The sequence below is a fragment of the Manacus candei genome, unplaced genomic scaffold, assembly GCF_025592945.1.
Source record: "Manacus candei isolate 608988 ecotype Guabito, Panama unplaced genomic scaffold, ASM2559294v1 h1tg000017l, whole genome shotgun sequence".
Lineage (NCBI taxonomy): Eukaryota > Metazoa > Chordata > Aves > Passeriformes > Pipridae > Manacus > Manacus candei.
In genome coordinates, this window is record NW_026138065.1 from 16,180,731 (window position 1) to 16,188,284 (window position 7,554).

At 46.2% G+C, this 7,554-nt stretch overlaps 1 long non-coding RNA gene across 1 annotated transcript; it reads left to right on the plus strand.

The window, feature by feature from the left end:
- Nucleotides 1-4,396: 4,396 nt before the first annotated feature.
- LOC127469169 (uncharacterized) lies at nt 4,397-7,324 on the plus strand. The gene is made up of 3 exons (XR_007903885.1): nt 4,397-4,477; nt 6,027-6,270; nt 7,262-7,324. It is a non-coding gene; the product is annotated as an uncharacterized LOC127469169 (long non-coding RNA).
- Nucleotides 7,325-7,554: the final 230 nt, after the last annotated feature.

A 7,554-nucleotide genomic window follows, 5' to 3' on the forward strand; every position in this document is an offset into this window, starting at 1 on the left:
CAGGGACGGGTGGGTTTCTTTCTGTACCCTGAGATATTCGGTTACCCATGAGCTCGGGAGCTGTTCGGGGCGAGGATCCGCAGCTCAATGCATCGCGCAGCGAGAGAGGCCACGGCTGGAGATGGGAGAGGGAATGGATATTGAAAAATCAGGAGACAGCTTAGGAATCGTTCTTTAAGAGAATGCCGCATACCCAACAAAAACATCAACAACTGGTAAATCAGGATGGTTTGGAAACCTCCCGGAGCCAAACGAAACCAGGCTTTGTGTAGGATTGGGCTTCGTCTTTGAGCAGCTCACCTCGCTGCTTTCCCGAATTAGGAGGGCCGGAGGTGTACTATCCCACCTCTCTGGCGCTTTTAGCAGAAACCAAGGCGGACAGAGGGAAGAGGCGACGCTGACTGACACCAGGCTCTGCTGCTGCGGGTGTGTGCGGATCTGGGCTCTATCTCCCCGAGTGTGCCCAGAACAGGCTTTCTGTCTCATAGGTGCGGCAAATCCCCTCCGTGCGGTGGTTTTTCGGAGGTTTCGGTCGGAGAAAAGTCTCAGATGCCTTTTAGTTTAACGAGGTCCTTTTGTCTTTTTTTTTTTTTTTTTTTTTTTTTTTTTTTTTTTTTTTGGCGAGGCCGGCACAGCCAAAGCGACGGTGCTTCCCACCTATACGGTATTACATTTAGATCTGATGGTTATTACTGCCGCTCCCCGAGATACCGTACCCGCCAGGGATCTCCGGAGATAGAGGGCGGCCAGTCGCTCTCCCATAATTACTCCAAATCGGATGTGTTTATTACCTCGAACAGTGTCGGTTGTGAAGGGGTCGCGGAGACCAGTCCCCTCCTCTGCATTGCCCCGCTGGGGTACAACGGGGAGCTGTGTCCGGGGCCGCAAGCTCCCCAGCCTGCCTTTCACCTCTGTCACACTTCGAGGTCACGGAATACCCCCGCGATCGGCCCCGAGGGTTGTGTTCCGGGGGTATTCCAGCCCCCGGTAAGTGCCCAGGAGCGCCCCGGCTCCCCCTCCCCGGGGTCGGGACTGCTTGTATGGGCTCACTGGAGCCGGGGCAGCCCTGAGAGACGCAGAGAGCGGCTGCGGTGTTAGTACGAGGGAAGGCTTAAGCCTGCTGCCTACCCTCTCGCTTGGCATGCGTTGCCATTTCGATGGCATCTCCCTTTTGGAGGCATTTTATGGCTGAGGGAAATCTAATCCGGTGAAGAGAAAGGAAGAGAATACTGTTGGCATTGAATGTACTCCGTGCGGTAATTTTCGGGCAAATGTGCGAGTTTCCATGCCAAAGCAAAGTGTTTCCTCGTCGGGTCTGCTCGTATTCTGAAGGGAGGCGAAGACACCATTTAAGAAATCCAGCTGGTTGCAAATCATACATTTAATCTCTCAGCTGGAATGATTTAATGGATCAGTATCGAGTAACAGTCCTGGAAAAGTAGCCTCCTAAAAAAACAGAGATAAATCCTGATTGAATAATAGTAAATGAAAACCGTGGATTACAGTGACTGCAAGACAGTATTTTCTTTGCAGTTCTCGAAAGATGCCGGCTCAGAGGGGCCAATCGAGCCACCAAAGCCCCTCGTACCATTTTGATGTTGACGGGAGCAGGTCCCGGCAGCTGCTGTGCCCCCGATTAACCCGCCTAAGTGCAGGTTCCTCCCTCACTCCTGAAGCCCTGGGCACCTTCTGAAACGGCTTGTCTGCTATGCAAGCAGCAGAGACAAGCTCTATCTCCGCGCTCTGTGGCCGGGCGAACGCCGACGTGCCTGGGCCAGAGGCGGGTCTGAGGGCGGGGGGCATCGGCGGAGGCACCGGGGGGCTCCACCCGCGGGGACATCGTCAGCCCAGAGCCACGGTGACGGCCGTGTCGTAACCCATCCATCTGCCAGGGGCCTCTCTGGGATTTTTCTTTTTCCAGCAGGGAAGGCGCAGAGGCGGGGGAAGGAACTGTTAACGCCGGGGAAGCTGGCATTTTCCCTCGAAATGTGAAAACAGGAGAACAAAACCGTTGCCTCTCTCTGTGATTTTGGAACGTGTGAGAGACAGAAGCCGGGGTGATGGGGGAAGTCGTGGGGCGCTGGGGCCGCCCTTCACCCCACGCTGCCGCAGCCCGCTGCCGATGGGACCCTCGGGGACCGCTGACGCGGCGGAGGCCCCTCCGGCGGCCAGGGCTGCTGGGGCTTTTTTAACCCTCCTGTTACCGCAGCTTTAACATGGGTCCAGCATCTCCGGCAAAGCCACCAACGAAGGCAGGATCACGGCCGGGAGTGCAAAAGCACTTGACTCGCCTCCCTCGGCCAAGAAGAAGGTCATTACCGCGCCTAATTAAAAGCAGTTCCTCGGAGGGGCAGGTGCCTCCCTTACAGCGGCCCCGGGAGCTGGGTGGGAGGCCCCCCACCAGCCCTTCAGAGCCCCCACTGGGGCCTCGGGGCGGGGGCGAGCGGCCAAGAGGGGCCAGGGCCGCTGACACAAAAAACCTCCAAGGAGCACAACCTCGCACCTCGACGAGGGGAAGAAAGGGACGAGTCTTCAGCACACGCGTGTGCGCTCCTCGCACACCCGTGGGAGCTACTCCCGCGTGTTCCCTTCTCCCATCGCTGCCTGGCGAGTGCTGGGGTCCCGGCGGAGCTGTCCTTGTTGGTCCCGCGGCGGCGTGGGACTGGACGTGTCTTTTTATTTATTTATTTATTTATTTAATTATTGTTTAAAAAAACCCATCCTTTCGTAGCTCGGAGGAGCAAGAGTTTTAGAGGGAGATGTCGGTTTGCTTTCACATTTCCCGGTGTTTCGTGTTACCGACCGTGAAGTCGGTAGGTGAGCTTCCCTGCAGCAGGCTGTGACAGGTACATCTCGTGGGGTGGGGGTACACACCTTTGCTTTAGGTTATTTTACTCGGGACAAGGATGAGAGGGTGGCTGGGATAGTGTGAGAGAGGACGCCTCTCGGCTGGGCCGCCCCGCAGCCCACCCGGCCGGGTCGAGCAGCATCGCCCTTATAAGGAATGTAATTCAAGGGCGAATATCGTCAGCACGGCATTAGCACATTTTTGTCATTAAATGTACTCGAGTCGTAATAGTTGTTTATATTTACAGGGCATTCTTGAACGCAAAACACATGTTCAAATCAACCCTAAATGAATGTGGAGCCGGTGAGAGTCAGTACTTCCCGAGGACAGTTTTGGTGGCAAGGGCAGCTCAGGTCAAAAACAGTTTAGTTTGGTGTCACCTATTTATAGAGATGGAAAATCTAAAAGAAGTTAAAGAAACAGGATATAAAAAGAGTGTCAGAAAGTGTTGCGAATCTCAATCTATTTTTTTCTTTGTTCACACAGTTGTGGACACAATCTCAGCCTCTTTCTAAAAATACTACTGTATGTATACAGTGTATATTAATCTAAATCTAAATTTAATCAACTACTCCATTTCAAAAGACCCCTCCAAAACTTTTCAACCAATTCAATGTCTTAAGAGGTTTTTACACAGAAATGTTGTTAAAACTCTAATTTTTTTTTCTGTGGGCAATATGGACTTTGACAAATGGATATTTTCTGTTTTCTATTAATACTTTTCATATTGTCTTCAAATTTATTGGTATAAGCTTCTGAAAAAATCTCCACCTGCCTAGTTTGTTGAAATCATAGTTACTGACACCCAGCTCATTTCTGTAGAGAAAAGCAAAATAAAAGAGCTATTCTGAAAAGTGGTCATCTGCACTAACCAGAAAACAATTGATCTTAATTCTGAAAGACTTGAAGATGCTGTTTAATATGTTACTTTCAATCTATACAATCTTTATGATTACATTTCCAACATGTAAGTAGATACATATACAATTTTTATTTAGGTACAATACACTTTAAAACACAAATTCATGGGTGTTTAATGTTATTAATAACAATATGGCTACAGAAATTCAAATAATAAATTCTTTCTAAAGCTTTTGAAAAGGATTTCTGTCTTTTCCTTGATTTGTTTTTCAGCCAAGAGCTAAAACCTGGCTCTGTTCTTTTTGAAGACAGTGGCAGAGTTCCCACCTACACCCCAAGGAGCTGTGAAGTCAGTCAGAGTTTTTCCATGGACTTTGGATCAAGCCCATTGCATGAGTCAATTTAAGAATTTAAGATTAATTCTCTCTCAAAGAAACACACATTGCATTTGCTTAGATAACTGGGTCTCAAGGATTTTTTCCACCCCTATATTCTAGGATCCTAAATGAAGAAATTCTTTCGTAAAAATTTCCTTGAAATGGGTCCAACTGTTCCCTGCCCCTACCAAGTACTCACCTCCAGTTTGGGACTTGCTCCAGGTGGCACCATCTTACACAAAACCATTATTTTTGTCACTGTTCACCTTCTGACCAGTCTCCTCTATAATTCTCCAGAAAATGTATCTTTTTTTGTGAGAAGAGGACCAGGCCATTCTGGAGACGGAAATGCAGGGAATCAATAGAACCCAAACAGCAGCACCAGACACAGGTATGACATGAAAAGAAAGACCCACTCTCCCCATTCTTCATTTCCGGCACTAACTCCCCTTTCCTCATTCTGCAATCTCCTTGACCTCCGTTCAATGAATGTGCTTCAAGATAAATATTTTTATATGAGTAGGAATGGGTTTAATGCCCTCCACTAGCTACAGAAAACTCACTCACTCCTTGCTGCTCACCACCCACTAAAATGAAAGGGCCAGGGTCTCTTTGAACATGGTCTCTTTGGAATAGCAGGCTGTTTGGGTAGATTCTGGTAACAAAAACAGCTGACTGACTGAATCATCTACTACAAGATCGTCCAAGGACAACAATGCCTGCAGCCTTGCACCTAGCACCAGGCAGGGGCATGGAGAATGACGAGGCCTATCCTGCACCTTGGCCACCCCTGGGTGCCCCCCAGCAGCTGGTGCATGTTTGTATCTGCCACACCTATCTCTCCCTTCTCAGCCAGCATCAGCGTGAGGGAAAGGTGAGCCCCTTGCTGCATTTCCAGTTTGCTGTCAGTCTGCGCTACGTGTAGTTTGGCTGGACCCCAGAGCCTTCCTGGGAATCTTCAGGTCACATCTGTGTTTGATTACATCTGTTTGGAGCATCTGTTTATGTCTATCTGTGGCATTATAAAGGGATCTCCAAGGCCTGCTCTGTTATGTCATGCAGAAATGAAATGGTGTCAGTGAGTCAGCGCTGCAGCAGTTAGTGACCCAGCAATCAGCAGAGCAGACTGAATGTGCAGGCAGAGCCCAGTGAGGAGCTGAGGTGAGGCAACATGGAGGTAAAAATGGGTGGCTAGGTTTTATCCACCCAGAGCCAGCCTATGGACCCACTGCCACCAGCACTCATTGACATTTCATCTGCAAAATCTGCTTGTGTCATGTGTGTTAAGAGGACATATTGGTACAATTAATGTTTTCTCATTTCTTGGAAATCCCTACTGTCCAAGGAGTGAATAAAGCTGGGTAGGTCAGAAGAGTTAGTACAACATTTGTGTGTATTTCCCAAACACAGATTTGGAAACCTGTGGTTGCTGGTCCCAGTGTTTACCACTCAGGTGTAAATCACCAGCATTGCCATGTCCAGCTGGTGCAGCAGCACTGGCTGGGGAAAGCTGGAGGGGACGCGGTGAGGACAGAAAGCAGAGAGAGCTGATAAAACCTGGCATTTATTTATGGCATAATAGCAGTTAATCTTGCCTTTTAACTTTGTGGCAACTGTATCTAGTCCCTGGTCACATGAAACCAGAAATAAAATCACTGCTTTGCATACAAACAGATCAGTGACATTGATATTTCACTGATTTTCTTCTGTAATTTACAAAAAAAAATAAGATCTATCCAATTTAAATAGGAGGTGGAAGGCAATGCTGCTTTTCATCTATGGTTGTGCTGAACTGTTGGACTTGCCATTTGGGTTTTTTTTTAATCAGATCCAGGGATCTAGATGACAATGCTTAAAAAAAAAGGGGACAATGTGTTACTTGGAATACACACCAAACTCCTCAAAACAGATGAGTGGGCTAATTTGACTGTCCATTACAGAGTGAACATCAGCATGAGAAACATCCAGTGTGACCCGTGGGCTTCAGGATACTGATACATCTACAAGCACCTGTAAGCAAAAGCAGCATGAGCATCTTACCAGTGAGCAATCTGGGACAGGAAGTGGCTGTTCTCCCAGAATTCCCAATCACATCATGGAGGAAATGGTGATTGTGGCAGAGTTTCACTGGCAAAATATTGTCAGTAAGTCAATTACTGGTTCTGTGCTGACAAAATCTTCCAGGTAATGTACATGGTCTCTAAAAGGTACTAATTTCCTTTTATCTACTCATAAGACTTCTTCTTCCTAGATATAAATATGGGCTTTAGAGGAAATACTCTTTTTCCACTCTCATTTTATTGCATGGAATTCATGGATTAAAGTTGTAAGCTTATACTTTACCTTTCAGTGTCATCGGTGACAGAACAATCCACCTCCAAAATTAGACAGGAGGCATCCATAATGAGCCTTAGAACAAATAGTGTCCAGTGCACGGATTGTGAGTCTTGTTGGCACCTCTAGAGAACTGTCTAGGTGTCTGTCCTATGCATACAGGATGATATTTACAGTTCTCTGCCTTTACTAGGGAAAAGACACACATCCTGATTTGTCATGGCCTAGGGATAAATCCCCTTAAATATATCCTACATTTTATGCAGTGTTTTATATATGCACACTTATCTCTTTTCTGTTAAATATCAGATTGCTTCTCTTGATCCTTCCCAAAGTTTCACCAGTTTGTCCCTACTGTTCAAACAGTATTGTCCTGAGTTTAACACAACATAGCAATGGAGTGGGATCCCATGAGAGCTGTTGCAACTCTATGACATAAACAAACATGTTGATCAGTTACCCTACCTTGAACTGACACAGCATTGTGGTGAAGGGGCATATCCACCCTGACATTCACTGACTTGCCTGATTTTTACTATCCATTAATTACTTTTCATAGACACCTTTATGTTCTATTTGTTTCTCAAAAAATCATATTTGAACAAATACTCATATTCTCAAACATATTTTCTACCCATATTTTAATGTCTCAGGATTTCTTTGCTTCATTCTCAATTCAGCAACATTTCTTAACCCAGTGTGACTTGAAAGTGTCACTGATATGTATTGTATTTCCTCTGACTGTTAATGAAGATGTCAAAGATGGTGTCAAATACTGCTCTCACTAAATATTTCTTTCTTGATTTGATATACTACCATTAACCTTGATGCTTTTTTTCAGAGCTATTCAGGCACCTTTCCAACTTCATGCATATTCTTAGGAACCTAAAATTAATTTCCAGGTAAGATTTCATTATGAAACAATCTAATAAAATGCATATATAGTTAATGTACTTCTTTCAACATCCAGTTTTGTGATAACATAGGAAAATGAATGATTAATTTACCTCATCAGGATTCTTTCTTGACAGTCCTGATCAGTTTGCACATGTAAAATAAGTCCAATGCTTCCCTGAAGTGATGAGTTTATTGCACATACGGTATAAAATAAAGACTAATTTTTAGCCCTGGGTA